Here is a 14,271-nt window from a genome sequence, read left to right on the forward strand (position 1 = left end):
ACTGGGTTGTGTTTCATGTCATTTAATGTTATCACAGTGATAATCATATTGTCTGAACCAGATATTAATATACAGATTTTCTCCTCATTGTTGTCACTACTAGAGCAAGCTCCTGATTGGTTAACTCAATTTGCATAATTTGCGCCGCCTCATTCGCGCGAATTGCACCGCAGAATGTCTATTCGCGTCTTTGCATTGACTTAACATGTAAATCACTCGCGCCAATCGCGTCATTCGCGTCCGGTGTGAACGCACCATAAGGGGTCCCCAAAAAATTTCAGAGAATTTTAGGAAAGGGGTCCCTCATAAAAGGTTAATCTTATTTGGGGGTCGTTGACATCATAAAGTTTGAAAACCCCTGCTCTAACGCATTGTATTTGTTTTCTTTATATCTTTATTTTATTAAATTCAACTGATAAGGTGCCTCACACGCGCACACACACAAAACGCAGCCAATCAAACATAAAAGTTACACTGCTCAAATTAAATGGTCCACTGTAAAAATCAGTGTGCCCAGCGCTGGGCCCAACCAAACACTTTTTTGCACATGTGAAGGGTGCTGTTTTCTGTGGATATTGAAACATGAGTAAAGTACAAAACTTGTTTACATAATGAATAATACCTAACGTTTCATGGCAAATATGGAAGTATATTTTGGATGCTTGCTGAATGAGAGAGATGAGCCCAATGCCTTTTCATTTTCGCTTTAAATAAATTCATTTTGACTTGTAAACTATAGGGGCGAGGCTTATAAACCGTGAATTTTTAGGGCCCTGATATTTAAATGACAATTGTTTTCAGCCGCCACATTCATCGAGGTACGATTATACGTACGATAGGATTGGCAGCATACGAATATTTCATGAATCACACATGAACCCTGTCATAAGATGATTTCTCGTTTCTACGTTAGATTGATAAATGAGACCCAGTATGTGTAAAAATAACTTTAACAATGAATAACTTGTGTCAACTTTTACTGTAGATATTTTCATCTTTCTTTGTGTATGCGGTTTTTTGACCTGTCCTTGCTGTAATGGCAAATATTTACATTTATTGAAAAAAAAATAAAAATAAAAGATAGTATTTGTCTTTTATTCTCTCTAACGACATGAAATTGTGCTCTAAGTTGTGCACCACCAGAAGTGATTTTCATTAAGGCTAAATTGAAAAAAAATTCAATACTGTTATCTTGATTTTGCTATGTAAAATTGAAAGGTATTATTTGTTTAAATATTGACTTACATTTTTTTTTATAAGAAGCACTTTGTAGGTTTATGACCTTAAACACAAGGCTTACAATATCAGATTAAACTACAATCATAAACCATAATATCTTTATGAAGGGATAAGTATACCACAGTTTATATTGAAGTGTATTAATGTGGCTTTAGATGTCACAATCAAATTTTTTAACACTTAAACACTGTAACCTTGTAAGACTGGGAAAGGCACCCGTTTCAGAGAATGACCCAGTTAATAAATGTTTACCGTGGCTTGCAGCACAAATGCAGAAATTGCCAGTCATATTACACCTATCTCAGGTGTGAAAATGGCTTTCTGTCTAACAGAATCCCATGGGATGTGCAAATTTGTCTGTTTGCACATCTAGTCATTATTTTTGGAGCCTGCCGCCAGTTTTGTTGCCCACATGATTTGGCACTCTCATAAGGGAGTCCACTCCTTTCTATATTAATTTTTAATTAATTTTTAACAAAGAAAAATGACTATCCTGACTAATCACCATTTCAAGACAATGAAATTTGATTGAATTTTATTGCAGTGTAAAGTCGTTCTTTCTTTCTTTCTTTCTTTCTTTCTTTCTTTCTTTCTTTCTTTCTTTCTTTCTTTCTTTCTTTCTTTCTTTCTTTCTTTCTTTCTTTCTTTCTTTCTTTCTTTCTTTCTTTCTTTCTTTCTTTCTTTCTTTCTTTCTTTCTTTCTTTCTTTCTTTCTTTCTTTCATTCATTTTAATGACCCAATTAAATTGAGAAAAGCAGTCATAGTGTCCTCACCCCCAGATCTCACAATCCTTAAAAAATGTAGCAGTGTGAACCCTGATGCAGTTCAATACAGAACATATAAGGTGAATTTCTCTCTTTGCTTAACTGCAGAGTATCTGTGTAATGCATTCAGTGCATGAGCTCGCAAAACAGATGACCTCTGGGCAATCTTTTAGTGTGACAAAAGAGGGAATTGTTTTATCTAAGGCTACAACACTAGAACCAGACAAATGTTATGGTTTGGATCCAGGCCCTCTGAATGTACTGGCCTGAAATCTGCAGATGAATGCCTAAATATGCAGTTGTAGCTCAGACTAAATCAGCTCAGCAGTTGAGATAAATTCAATACTTTTCAGATAAATAATACAATTCTCAGGCTATTTTCTTCAACTTTCTCTTATAGCGGTATTGATGATTTTGCCAGCTATTTTGATAACTGTGTACCCACTGTGATATGTTATATTTAGAAGTGTTGTGTATTTGTATTAATTAGTACATAATTTACTAGCAAATAAATTGCTGTTCATAGTAGTACCTTAAAGGATTAGTTCACTTTTAAATAAACTTTTGCTGATAATTTACTCACCCCCATGTCATCCAAGATGTCCATGTCTTTCTTTCTGCAGTCGAAAAGAAATTAAGGTTTTGGATGAAAACAGTCCAGGGTTTTTCTTCATATAATCGACTTCAGTGGGACCCAAACGGTTCAAGGTCCAAATGACAATTTCTTTAAACGATACCAGACGATGAATAAGGGTCTTATCTAGTGAAACGATCAGTTTCTGCGAGAAACTGAGCAGTATTTATGCTATTATTTTACCTCTTAACAGAGGAACGCAATCGTCTCTGAGCTCCGCCATAACTTCCGGAGAGTGAGGTCAAATTAGATCATGGTTATAGATATATCGATAGTAGATGCCTCATTCTACTGATCCGTGCAGTCACTAATGAGGCATCTACGTATACATCTATGACCACTATCAAATTTGACCTCACTCTCCGGAAGTAATGGCAGAGCTCAGAGACGATCGCGTTCAATTCATGTTACATGATTGCAAATATTACAATTAAAAAGAAACTATGCTGCTAAGTTTCAGATGCGTTAAGTAACCAATTCTCATGTAATTATCTTTAACATCCTCTCTTAAAACCTAATATAAACTTGTTTGCAGATGATGTGATTACCTAATAGTCCAGCTTTAAGCTGTTCTGGCTCTCTCAGTTTAATACGCAGGATGTGAAACAGATCAAAGCCGAAGCTCACTTGGCTCAAATGGTTTGTAAATGCTCGGAGAACAAAATGCTCCACACTATCACACATTATTATGTAGCTTTGAGGTGGTAACTGAGAGATGCTTCCGTTAGCATGAGTCACAGGAGTCTTAAGCTTGTGTTGTCAAAATATTAAATAGATGCTTCATTTATGAAAGCTAAATCAAAATGTCAATGCAATGCAGTGCAATTGTCAACTATTAAATGTCAACTAAATTAGCATTCAGTTATTAGCTTTTTAGTATTTATTTTTTATTTAAGATTTACAGTTTACTGTAAATAAATAGGCTAAGTAAAGCAAATCCATAAATTAGATAAACTCAAATAAATAAATAAATAAATAAATAAATAAAGCAACAAAATATTGATTGCCAACCTAGAGGTCCAAATAGATATATGTGGAAAGTATCATACCTGCCCATACAGTTTTATTTAGTATTTTTATAGTATTATTGTATATCCACATATGCCATGTAACTTTTATATTTGGCATTCATAGATTCTAGCTGATTTCTATCTTAAAAGAATTATTTAAATCTTTATTCAGTAAAAATCCAATCGCAAATAATGCAACACTTGTTGAGTGTGCTCGCAACCCGAACGGGCAAGGTACGTCTTGGGACTGGTAAGCCAAGACAATGGCATCCACTATCCAGTGGGCCAACCTCTGCTTGGAGACAGCCTTTCCCTTCTGCTGGCCTCCGTAACAGATGAAGAGCTGCTGTGAGGATCTGAGCTCTGAGTCCGGTCAACGTAAGCGCGAAGAGCGCGGACGGGACATAACAAAGCTAGGGCTGGGTCTGCCTCCTCCGAAGGCAGCACTTGCAGGTTCACCACCTGGTCCCGTAAGGGAGTGGTAGGAACCTTGGGCACGTATCCAGGCCGGGGTCTCAGGACAACGTGAGAGTTGGCCGGCCCGAATTCTAGGCACGATTCGTCGACCGAGAGTGCATGCAGGTCCCCTACCCTCTTGATTGAAGCCAATGCAATCAGGAGAACTGTCTTCATGGACAGGATTTTTAGCTCAACAGACTGCAAAGGTTCAAATGGAGGACCCTGAAGTGCTCTGAGCACCAGGGCTAAGTCCCAAGAGGGTAACGAGGTAGAACGAGGAGGATTTAGTCTCCTCGCACCTCTGAGGAACCTGATGATTAAGTCGTGCTTACCTAAGGATTTACCGTCTACTGCATCGTGATACGCCGCTATTGCTGCGACGTATACTTTGAGGGTGGAGGGAGACAGCCTTCGCTCCAGCCCATCCTGCAGGAAGGAAAGCACAACGTAATCGAACACCTTCGGGGGTCTTCCCGGTGGGAAGAGCACCACTCGACGAACAGGTTCCACTTCAGAGAGTATAGGCGCCTCATAGAGGGGGCTCTAGCTGAAGCGATGGTGTCTACCACTGCTTGTGGTAGGCCACCTAGAACCTCCGCGTCCCGTCCAGGGACCAGACATGGAGATTCCAGAGGTCTGGACGCGGGTGCCATAGAGTGCCCTGCCCCTGAGAAAGCAGGTCCTTCCTCAGGGGGATCGGCCAGGGAGGGGCTGTCGCGAGGAGTGTGAGTTCTGGGAACCATGTCCGGTTGGGCCAGTAGGGCGCAACTAACAAGACCTGCTCCTCGTCCTCCCTGACCTTGCACAGTGTCTGTGCGAGAAGGCTCACTGGGGGAAACGCATATTTGCGTAGGTCCCGGGGCCAGCTGTGCGCCAGTGTATCTGTGCCTAAGGTACCTCCGGTCAGGGAGTAGTACCACTGGCAATGGGTTGAGGCCGGAGAAGCGAACAGGTCTACCTGTGCAACTCCGAAGTGGTCCCATATCAGCTGGACGCTCCGGGGGTGGAGTCACCATTTGCCCGGAGGTGTCGACTGGCGAGAGAGCTCGTCGGCTGTCTGGTTCAGCGCACCTGGGATGTGAATGGCACGAAGTGACCTCACAAACTTCTGACTCCACAGGAGGAGATGGCGGGCGAGCCGGAGCATGCAACGGGAGCGTAGACCACCCTGACGGTTGATGTACGCAGCGGCCGCAGTGCTGTCCGAATGGACCAGTACGTGCTTACCCCGAAGCGACTTCTTGAACCGGGCCAGGGCAAGACGTACCACCAGTAACTCTAGGCAATTGATATGCCAACGCAGTTGGGGCCCCGTCCACAGACCCAAAACTGCGTGCCCGTTGTACCTGGCCCCCCAGCCCGTGGATAAGGCATCCGTGAAGACCACAGCATACCTCGACACCTGTTCTAGGGACACTCCGGCCCGGAGAAACGAGGGGTCTGACCACGGACTGAAGGTTTGGTGACAGTAAGGAGTAACTAAGACCCGGTACTGACCGCTCTGCCACGCCCATCTCGAGACTCGGTCGTGCAACCAGCGTTGAAGCGGTCTCATATGAAGCAATCCGAGCGGCGTTACCGCGGCTGCAGATGCCATATGCCCCAGGAGCCTCTGAAAGAATTTCAGTGGGACCGCTGTCCTGCCTTTGAACGTATTCAAGCAGTTCAACACTGACCGGACGCGCTCTGGAGTGAGGTGCGCTGTCCGGCTGACCGAATCCAGCTCCATACCGAGATAAGAGATCCTCTGTGCGGGGCAGAGTTTGCTCTTCTCTCGGTTGACCCGAAGTCCCAACGGGCTGAGGTGACTGAGCACCATGTCCCTATGTTGGCACAACTGCTCCCGAGACTGGGCGAGTATAATCCAGTCGTCGCGATAGTTGAGTAAGCGAACGCCGCATTCTCTGAGCGGAACAATGTCTGCCTCGACGACCTTCGTGAAGACGCGAGGCGACAGGGACAGCCCGAAGGGCAAGACTTTGTACTGATATGCCTTCCCCTCGAACGCAAAGCGTAAGAGCGGTCTGTGTCGAGGAAGGATAGAGACATGAAAGTACGTGTCCTTCAGGTCGATCGCTGCGAACCAATCTCGGGGACGGATGCATTGGAAAATTTGTTTCTGCGTTAACATTTTGAACGGGAGCTTGTGCAGGGCCAGATTCAGAATGTGCAGGTCCAAGATAGGCCTTAACCCACCCCCTTTCTTGGGTACAATGAAGTAGGGGCTGTAGAACCCCGACCTCATATCGGCAGGAGGAACCGGCTCGATCGCGCCCTCGCCAGCAGGGCATCGATCTCGGACCACAAGACATGGGCATCGCTGCTCCGCACGGAGGTGAAGAGGATGCCCCTGTACTTGGGAGGCCGGCGTGCGAATTGAATCGCATAGCCGAGTCTGATGGTACCGATGAGCGCTAACCAGGCCCCCAGAGACCGAACTAGCGGAACCAACGGCACCACAGACGTACCCGGGGTGAGGCAGCGAGGTGGAGTATTCAGACCCGACTCGGGAGGCCCGGAGGCGGCCCGGAGTGTTGCCTGAATACTCCAGGTGGGGCAGAGAGTGGGTGAGAAGGCCCGGGGGGCATCCTCGGTGCCCAATCTGCTTCCCCCTGGCGAGGGGTGAGAGGGGAGGAAAGGAGTGGCAAGGCCCGGGGGCGTCGCACACTGCCAACCTGTCCCTCTCGGTGCTCAGGGAGGGAAGAAACTGCTCTGAGAATGTGGGTACTCCGGGGAGCCAGCGGCAGGACCGAAACCAAAAAAATATTCTCCCCCCGGTCCTCCTCCGGGGGAGGGAGGGGTGCGGACACCGTCTCCCCAAGCAATTCCTCTCTCGCTGGGCTGCCCGTTTCAGGGTTGCTTGCCCTTGTGCTTGCTAGCAGGCTCGCGGGACCCTGGACGGGTTGGGCACCTCCCTTGCGCCCGGCCACCTGCTGCCTGGGTGGAGGCGGACGCAGGGTGGCTCCCTCGGCGACAAGCAGATGGAGGTGCTGCGGCCGACGACTGGTTGTAGGCAGCAGCTGGTCGTCGGGGCAGGTTTTTTTTTTATTTTTTATTAATTTTTATTTTATTTTTTTAGCCACCTCCGTCTGCTTCTGGGCCACCAAGAACTGCTGGGCGAAGTTCTCGTTGGCATCGCCGAAGAGGCCAGCCTGACAGACAGGGGCGTTGAGGAACCGAACTTCGTCGGGCTCACGCATATCTGCCAGGTTTAGCCCCAGCTTCCTGGACCACTGGTGTGGACATCGCCTGACCCAGGGAGCGTGCAGTGACTTTCGTCACCCGGAGAGCAAGGTCCATCACCGCACGCAGTTCCTGCATAACCCCTGGGTCGGGACTACCCTCATGCATGCAGGACAGAGGGCAGTGAGAGAGGGAAAAACTTTATGGACCTTTTGGTGTTCCATATTTTGACACCAAATAGTTCCATGCTGTTAAATTTTTCCAATGCACATCCGGGCAGCCACCCCGGAAAGCATTGCTGTCAACTCTGAATTTGATTCAGCATGAGCACACACCATTATAGTGGGAAACTCAGCATTATCATTTCCAGCGCAGAACAGCCCTCTCTCCAATGCAGCAATTGACATCTGTCCTCAGCCAGAGCACCAAATGAAACGCTAGATCCTCTTTTTTTTTTTTTTTTTAAAAGGACCAGCAATCCCATCTGTAAGCTACCAGCAGGCATGTGAGACAATGAGCGTGGCCGTCAGACTTGACGGCACACGGTGCGCTGAACAATCTAGCCCCTATGAAAGAGCAAGGTGCACAACGCGCCGACGTGGTCATGTTCTCGTGAGAGAACATGAACCACCCACAAACAAAGTCTCAGCACGCTCGTGATGCGATAGAGGAGTGGGGGCCCGAAGAGATGGACTCGGCGGGGAAGCCCCACTGTAATCCTCAGGCCACCAACGCTTATTAGCCAAAGTAATCCTTTTCTGGGGCCCCAGAAAAGAAACTAGATCAGGGAATAAGCGAAGGGACTCAACCCCTTTTGAGGTTTCATAGTCTCGACCGCGCATCAGAGCGCCGAGTGACGCGCTGGGTTGCCGTGACAACCCCCGCTATCAGCCGGCGCGAGACGGCACACGGCGCGCTGAACGCTCAAGCCCTTATGAGAAAGGTGAGACGAACAACGCGCCGACGTGACCATGCTCTCCTGAGAGAGCATGGATCACCCACGAAAGCAATCTCACATGTTTATATGCGAGAGAGATCGTGGCCGTCAAATGAGGACAGGAAACAACCGCATCCAGAAACACACGGTTTGAGTGACATCTTGAAAAAGACGCAGGGTCAAACCGTGTTGCTCTTTTAGAAGGAAATGCTCTTTTAGAAGTGCTGAAGCACTCAGGGAGATGGCCGCGGCTCACAGCAGTCCAATTGCTAGCCTGCGTGTGAGCACTCAAAGAACGGAAACGCCCAGCCAACCAACACAGGAACAAGTGTATGTTGCAGCGGCCACTCGCTGACTCGCGCCGTCACACCAGCACCCAGGTAAGAGAGCGATCCTCCTCGAGACTCGTCTAAACACTCTTCGTAGAAACAGCTTGATACAGCAAACCGTTCGGCTCCGAAGTTTAAAAGCAATGATGCGGTATTCCACTTCCGTATTTATACCCGCGCCCGACTAAATCCTCCTCGTTCTACCTCGTTACCCTCTTGGGACTTAGCCCTGGTGCTCAGAGCACTTCAGGGTCCTCCATTTGAACCTTTGGAGTCTGTTGAGCTAAAAATCCTGTCCATGAAGACAGTTCTCCTGATTGCATTGGCTTCAATCAAGAGGGTAGGGGACCTGCATGCACTCTCGGTCGACGAATTGTGCCTAGAATTCGGGCCGGCCAACTCTCACGTTGTCCTGAGACCCCGGCCTGGATACGTGCCCAAGGTTCCTACCACTCCCTTACGGGACCAGGTGGTGAACCTGCAAGTGCTGCCTTCGGAGGAGGCAGACCCAGCCCTAGCTTTGTTATGTCCCGTCCGCGCTCTTCGCGCTTACGTTGACCGGACTCAGAGCTCAGATCCTCACAGCAGCTCTTCATCTGTTACGGAGGCCAGCAGAAGGGAAAGGCTGTCTCCAAGCAGAGGTTGGCCCACTGGATAGTGGATGCCATTGTCTTGGCTTACCAGTCCCAAGACGTACCTTGCCCGTTCGAGTTGCGAGCACACTCAACAAGGAGTGTTTCTTCTTCCTAGAGACTCCCACTCTAACATAGGAGTGGTCCAGCGAGCTCAGGCAGGACGCTGGAAGGGCCAGCCTCCTGGCGTGTTGGTAGGGATCCCAATTCGTCGGTCAGTTCCGACGTACGTCGAACGTGACCGACTGAAAGGGAAGGGAGACGTACGTCCCGTCGCCAGGTGCTGTGCTTCAGCTGAAGGCAGAGTCACTTATCTCGGCTCCTCAGTTGAAAAGCAATGATGCGGTATTCCACTTCCGTATTTATACCCGCGCTGCGGGGCGGTGCGTGGAATGTGTGAACCGCATGCCAATGTCAATTGGCTCGTTTTAATCACTCGAAGTAGGTCGGTCTCTGGAAACAGATCCCAATTCGTCGGTCAGTTCCGACGTACGTCGAACGTGACCGACTGAAAGGGAACTGTTGATAATCATTGATATTCTATTATAATTTCTTTAATATTTTGAATACAAGTTTTGTCAATTTTTTTTTTATTTTAATACATTTTGCTGGGTGTTTTTGTCTTATATATATTTTTTTTTTAAATATGTGAATTATGTAGTTTTATTTAGTTTTTTCAATTGTTTTTTAGTAGTTGTTTTTAGAGGGGGTGTTTTGGTTATGTTTTTTGTTACTTCAACTTAAGCTAAACAAAAAATGAGAAATGCTGCCTTGGAAACAAGCTGAAATAAAATAAGCTTATATTTTATTGATTTGCAACATCAAGGGGTCAACATATATACCCATTGAAAATATAACCGCTCCAAGTTTAAATATATATATATATATATATATATATATTGTAAGAGTGGACTCCTGTAGATGGTTCAATCTACAGGGTTGCCATTAGACTAAAAAACGTTATCAGAAAGATGGAAGAAAACTACATTTCTCGTCTATTTCCACCCACTGCAACTCATACCAACGACGGAGATAAGCGCAGTTACAATAGCAAAATATGTGGGAGAGCGTTGCTATAATGTGACTATATTGTATTGCAATAGGGAGCACTTCAAAGTCAATACTAAATCAAAAATAGTTAGCACAGTATTTGTAATAAAAAGGATTTAATGACAAAATCTGGTTATGGTTACACTTAAAATAGTTTCAAAATGGATGAATGAGATGATAAACTTATACCATTAATCGTACACAGCATGAATACAATGTTACCTGAGAGAGAGAGAGGGAGAGAGAGAGAGAGAGGGGGGGAGAGAGAGTGGGGGAGAGAGAAGAAGAGAGCAAAGACAAGAAGCCCAGATGACTTCAAGAGCCACAGGAAAATAAGAGAGAGCCTAGTTTCCCATCTTCTTTTATCTATCCCTTGACCATGTGACCGAAACCAAATGTATTCTTTTAAACTGACCAATCAGATCAAACTCACACATAACATTCAAACTGACCAAACTTCCCCCACTGTAAAAGGTGTGGCACCCCCTGCGGCCTACAGGCCTGCCTTTTGTCCTTCTGTTAAGCAAATGTGTTGACAACAGTAAAGCAAATTTCTTTGTTGGATTTCAAATATTCAAATATCCCCTTTCAGTCCCCCCTTGGCACATTTGGCCACATTCATAAAATGTCCAGAGGTGACACAGTCAACAAAGACATGCTTTCCGTTGTGTAGATGTCATCTTCAGACTTGTCGTCCAGGCATGTTGGAAAAACAGTCTGTCAGTCCTTACAGCCCTGCTTGAGAACTTCATCAAATGGTGTGGTGCAACCTCTTTGATCACTGATATGCAAAACGTCCATTGAATACCTCACACCTCAAGAACAGTCACTGAAGATGAGAACAAACGCTTGTCTCTCTTTCTGAGGCAGAACACAGGAGGTGAATTCGAGCAGCAGGAATCTGTAACAAATAGCCCAACACACAGCAAAATAGCATACACTTTTGTCATTTGTCATTTGGTCATTGGCATTTGTCATTGGTCAGAAGTTTGATATGGTCAGATTAAAATATTCCCTGGCAATAAGCCTTTAAATCGATGTACTTAATAAAGTGGTCAAGGTTTAGAATAAAAAGAAGATCTCACAAGCTCTTACATTATTTCTAGAAACCTTTAAATAATCTGCATCATAGCAAAACAACAATCACATTGTTGGGTTTACACCCCTCTTTCATTAAGAGTATCAGCAAAATATTGTGTAACCAAATACAGAAATTCAATTGAATTAATGTCCAAAACCATTGTTACATTGTTACAATGTACATATTGTTACATTGACAAAATACAAAGTCTCAGAACTCAAAATCAAAATCAACAAAATTCAAAATCAAATGCATTTTTACAATACACTGATAAAATATTTTTCACTAGGTAAGGATGAGAAATACCCTTTTGATATTTAACTTGGTGAGACAAATAATACCTGATTTAGTAAATCAAAAGAAAGAAACAAAACAAACAATAACTTGAAGAAATTCACAGTAGTAATACAGTCTAGATGTAAAGAAATTTTGTGAGGCAGATGGAGATTTGACTTTGTGTGAAAATCAAATTTATGTGACTGAATTTAGCTGTGGCTATGTGTAAATCATGTCCAAACACTGGTGAGGAGGGTTAACAATTGTGATGCAAATTTAGCCCTGTTGTAAAACAGGCAGCCAGTATGTGAATTTGAGTATGAGATGTGACCTGGCTCAAAATTCCTCTCACACCAATGTTTTTGTTAAGGAGCATGATAAAATGCAAAGTTTGGAGTTCTTGAATCCTGCGCTGTGATGAAAACATTCTCATGGTTAATGCAATTGTAATTCACACTGTAGCCACATGGCAATTATATGCTCCTGTACGTGGTTTAACTGCAGCTATATCGGGAATAGCAGAGTTTCCAATTCGGAGACTAACAAATTCAACATAGACACACATGCAACTTGAAATTGCTGTACAATTCCAGTATTAAAGTTATTCCAATTTACACAAGATACATGGCTTAGGATGCACAGAATCTACAGCCTTTATCCTAAGTGTTTCATCACTTACAGTAAAGCAATCATGTGTTTTAAAGAATAAACTTGACTAGTCTATGTGTATCTTGTAACACAAACAACCATACTGTGTAATCAATGCGCACAATGTGTTATACAATTACAAATTCGAAAATACAAACAGGATCATTGCAATCTGAAACTCCTTGCTAAGAGGCTGCTAACCCGCTCGCAAGTGAAGTTAATAGCTGAAGGCCTTGCATGAACACTGCAGTTAGCTCACTGAGAGTCTTACCTGCAAATGAGCGCTGATCTTTTGCCTTAGAAAGTAATTTCCTATTTTTCAGAAAATACGGAGGAGGCCGACCTCGACCCAGCGACCAGCATTTCAAATCGCCATGCCCCATTTTCTGACAAGATCTGCAAAACCTGTTCTCTTTGTCATGGGATGGTTTGCTAGGTTCTCCTGGAGTATGAGGATAATGACTCTCTAATGCTTGCAAACCATGCGTTCTGGTACACGACACTGCGCTATTCTGTTGCTGCACCCGCTTAAGAACTGAAATAGGCACACTTTCTTGGCCATTTTCTGAACTAAACGTTTCAGATTCATTAGAGCAAGTCACCTCATCTATGAAGTGAACATGCTTTTTAATCCCATCGCTGTTAAGCATTATGGGAGGCATGCGCTTTTTAGCATTTAGCTTAGCCTTGAGATCTGCAATGGTTTCTTTGTGCTTTTTACACTTTTCAGTCAGGGCTAACTGCTCAGCTAGTAAGTTATCTAGCTGCGTTTGAAGATCTTGAATCTTTGCCTCAGACTTTTCTGCCTCTTCATTTTTAGAATCCACTTCTTTACATTTCGCATCTATACTTGAAAATAGATGTGTTGTCACATCACGTAGCCTTTTACAACTTATGAAGTTTAAAGCCTCAATTATTTCACCATGTTTTGATTTCTTTTGATGTTGGCCATTTAATTCCCAATATCTGAACATTTCATCATCTGAACTTTTAATTCCAATATACTCTTTCTTGAGTTTAGACAAGGTAGGCTCAACTTTTTCACTCCATAAAGCAAACAATATGTCACTAGAAATTTTCCCTTCCATCCCGAGGAGATTATCTGAATATTCACTGATTGTACAGTAATGGGACTATTGAAGCTATTTAAAACCTTCTAAATTCTGTTTCATGCAATTCCTTCAACCATTAAACAATGAAAACAGACTTACCCAAAGAAGGTCAGCTTTAATCCATTCACAAGATCAACTGTGAAAAAATGTCCTCATTCTTACACAGATCAAAGTAAATTTCAGAAAATTCACTGCAAGGGATCCCGGGTTTCGGCACCATCTGTAAGAGTGGACTCCTGTAGATGGTTCAATCTACAGGGTTGCCATTAGACTAAAAAACGTTATCAGAAAGATGGAAGAAAACTACATTTCTCGTCTATTTCCACCCACTGCAACTCATACCAACGACGGAGATAAGCGCAGTTACAATAGCAAAATATGTGGGAGAGCGTTGCTATAATGTGACTATATTGTATTGCAATAGGGAGCACTTCAAAGTCAATACTAAATCAAAAATAGTTAGCACAGTATTTGTAATAAAAAGGATTTAATGACAAAATCTGGTTATGGTTACACTTAAAATAGTTTCAAAATGGATGAATGAGATGATAAACTTATACCATTAATCGTACACAGCATGAATACAATGTTACCTGAGAGAGAGAGAGGGAGAGAGAGAGAGAGAGAGAGAGGGGGGAGAGAGAGTGGGGGAGAGAGAAGAAGAGAGCAAAGACAAGAAGCCCAGATGACTTCAAGAGCCACAGGAAAATAAGAGAGAGCCTAGTTTCCCATCTTCTTTTATCTATCCCTTGACCATGTGACCGAAACCAAATGTATTCTTTTAAACTGACCAATCAGATCAAACTCACACATAACATTCAAACTGACCAAACTTCCCCCACTGTAAAAGGTGTGGCACCCCCTGCGGCCTACAGGCCTGCCTTTTGTCCTTCTGTTAAGCAAATGTGTTGACAACA

The 14,271-nt window shown here is 44.2% G+C and overlaps 1 protein-coding gene across 1 annotated transcript in view; it reads left to right on the forward strand.

Annotated features, from left to right (window-relative positions):
• Window positions 1-14,271, forward strand: part of cacna1hb (calcium channel, voltage-dependent, T type, alpha 1H subunit b) — a gene marked incomplete at its 5' end in the record, with an annotated part of 91,176 nt that overhangs the window by 19,510 nt on the left and 57,395 nt on the right. The gene's annotated exons all lie outside the window — the stretch shown is intronic.

This window comes from Gobio gobio, assembly GCF_949357685.1.
Source record: "Gobio gobio genome assembly, chromosome: 3".
NCBI lineage: Eukaryota > Metazoa > Chordata > Actinopteri > Cypriniformes > Gobionidae > Gobio > Gobio gobio.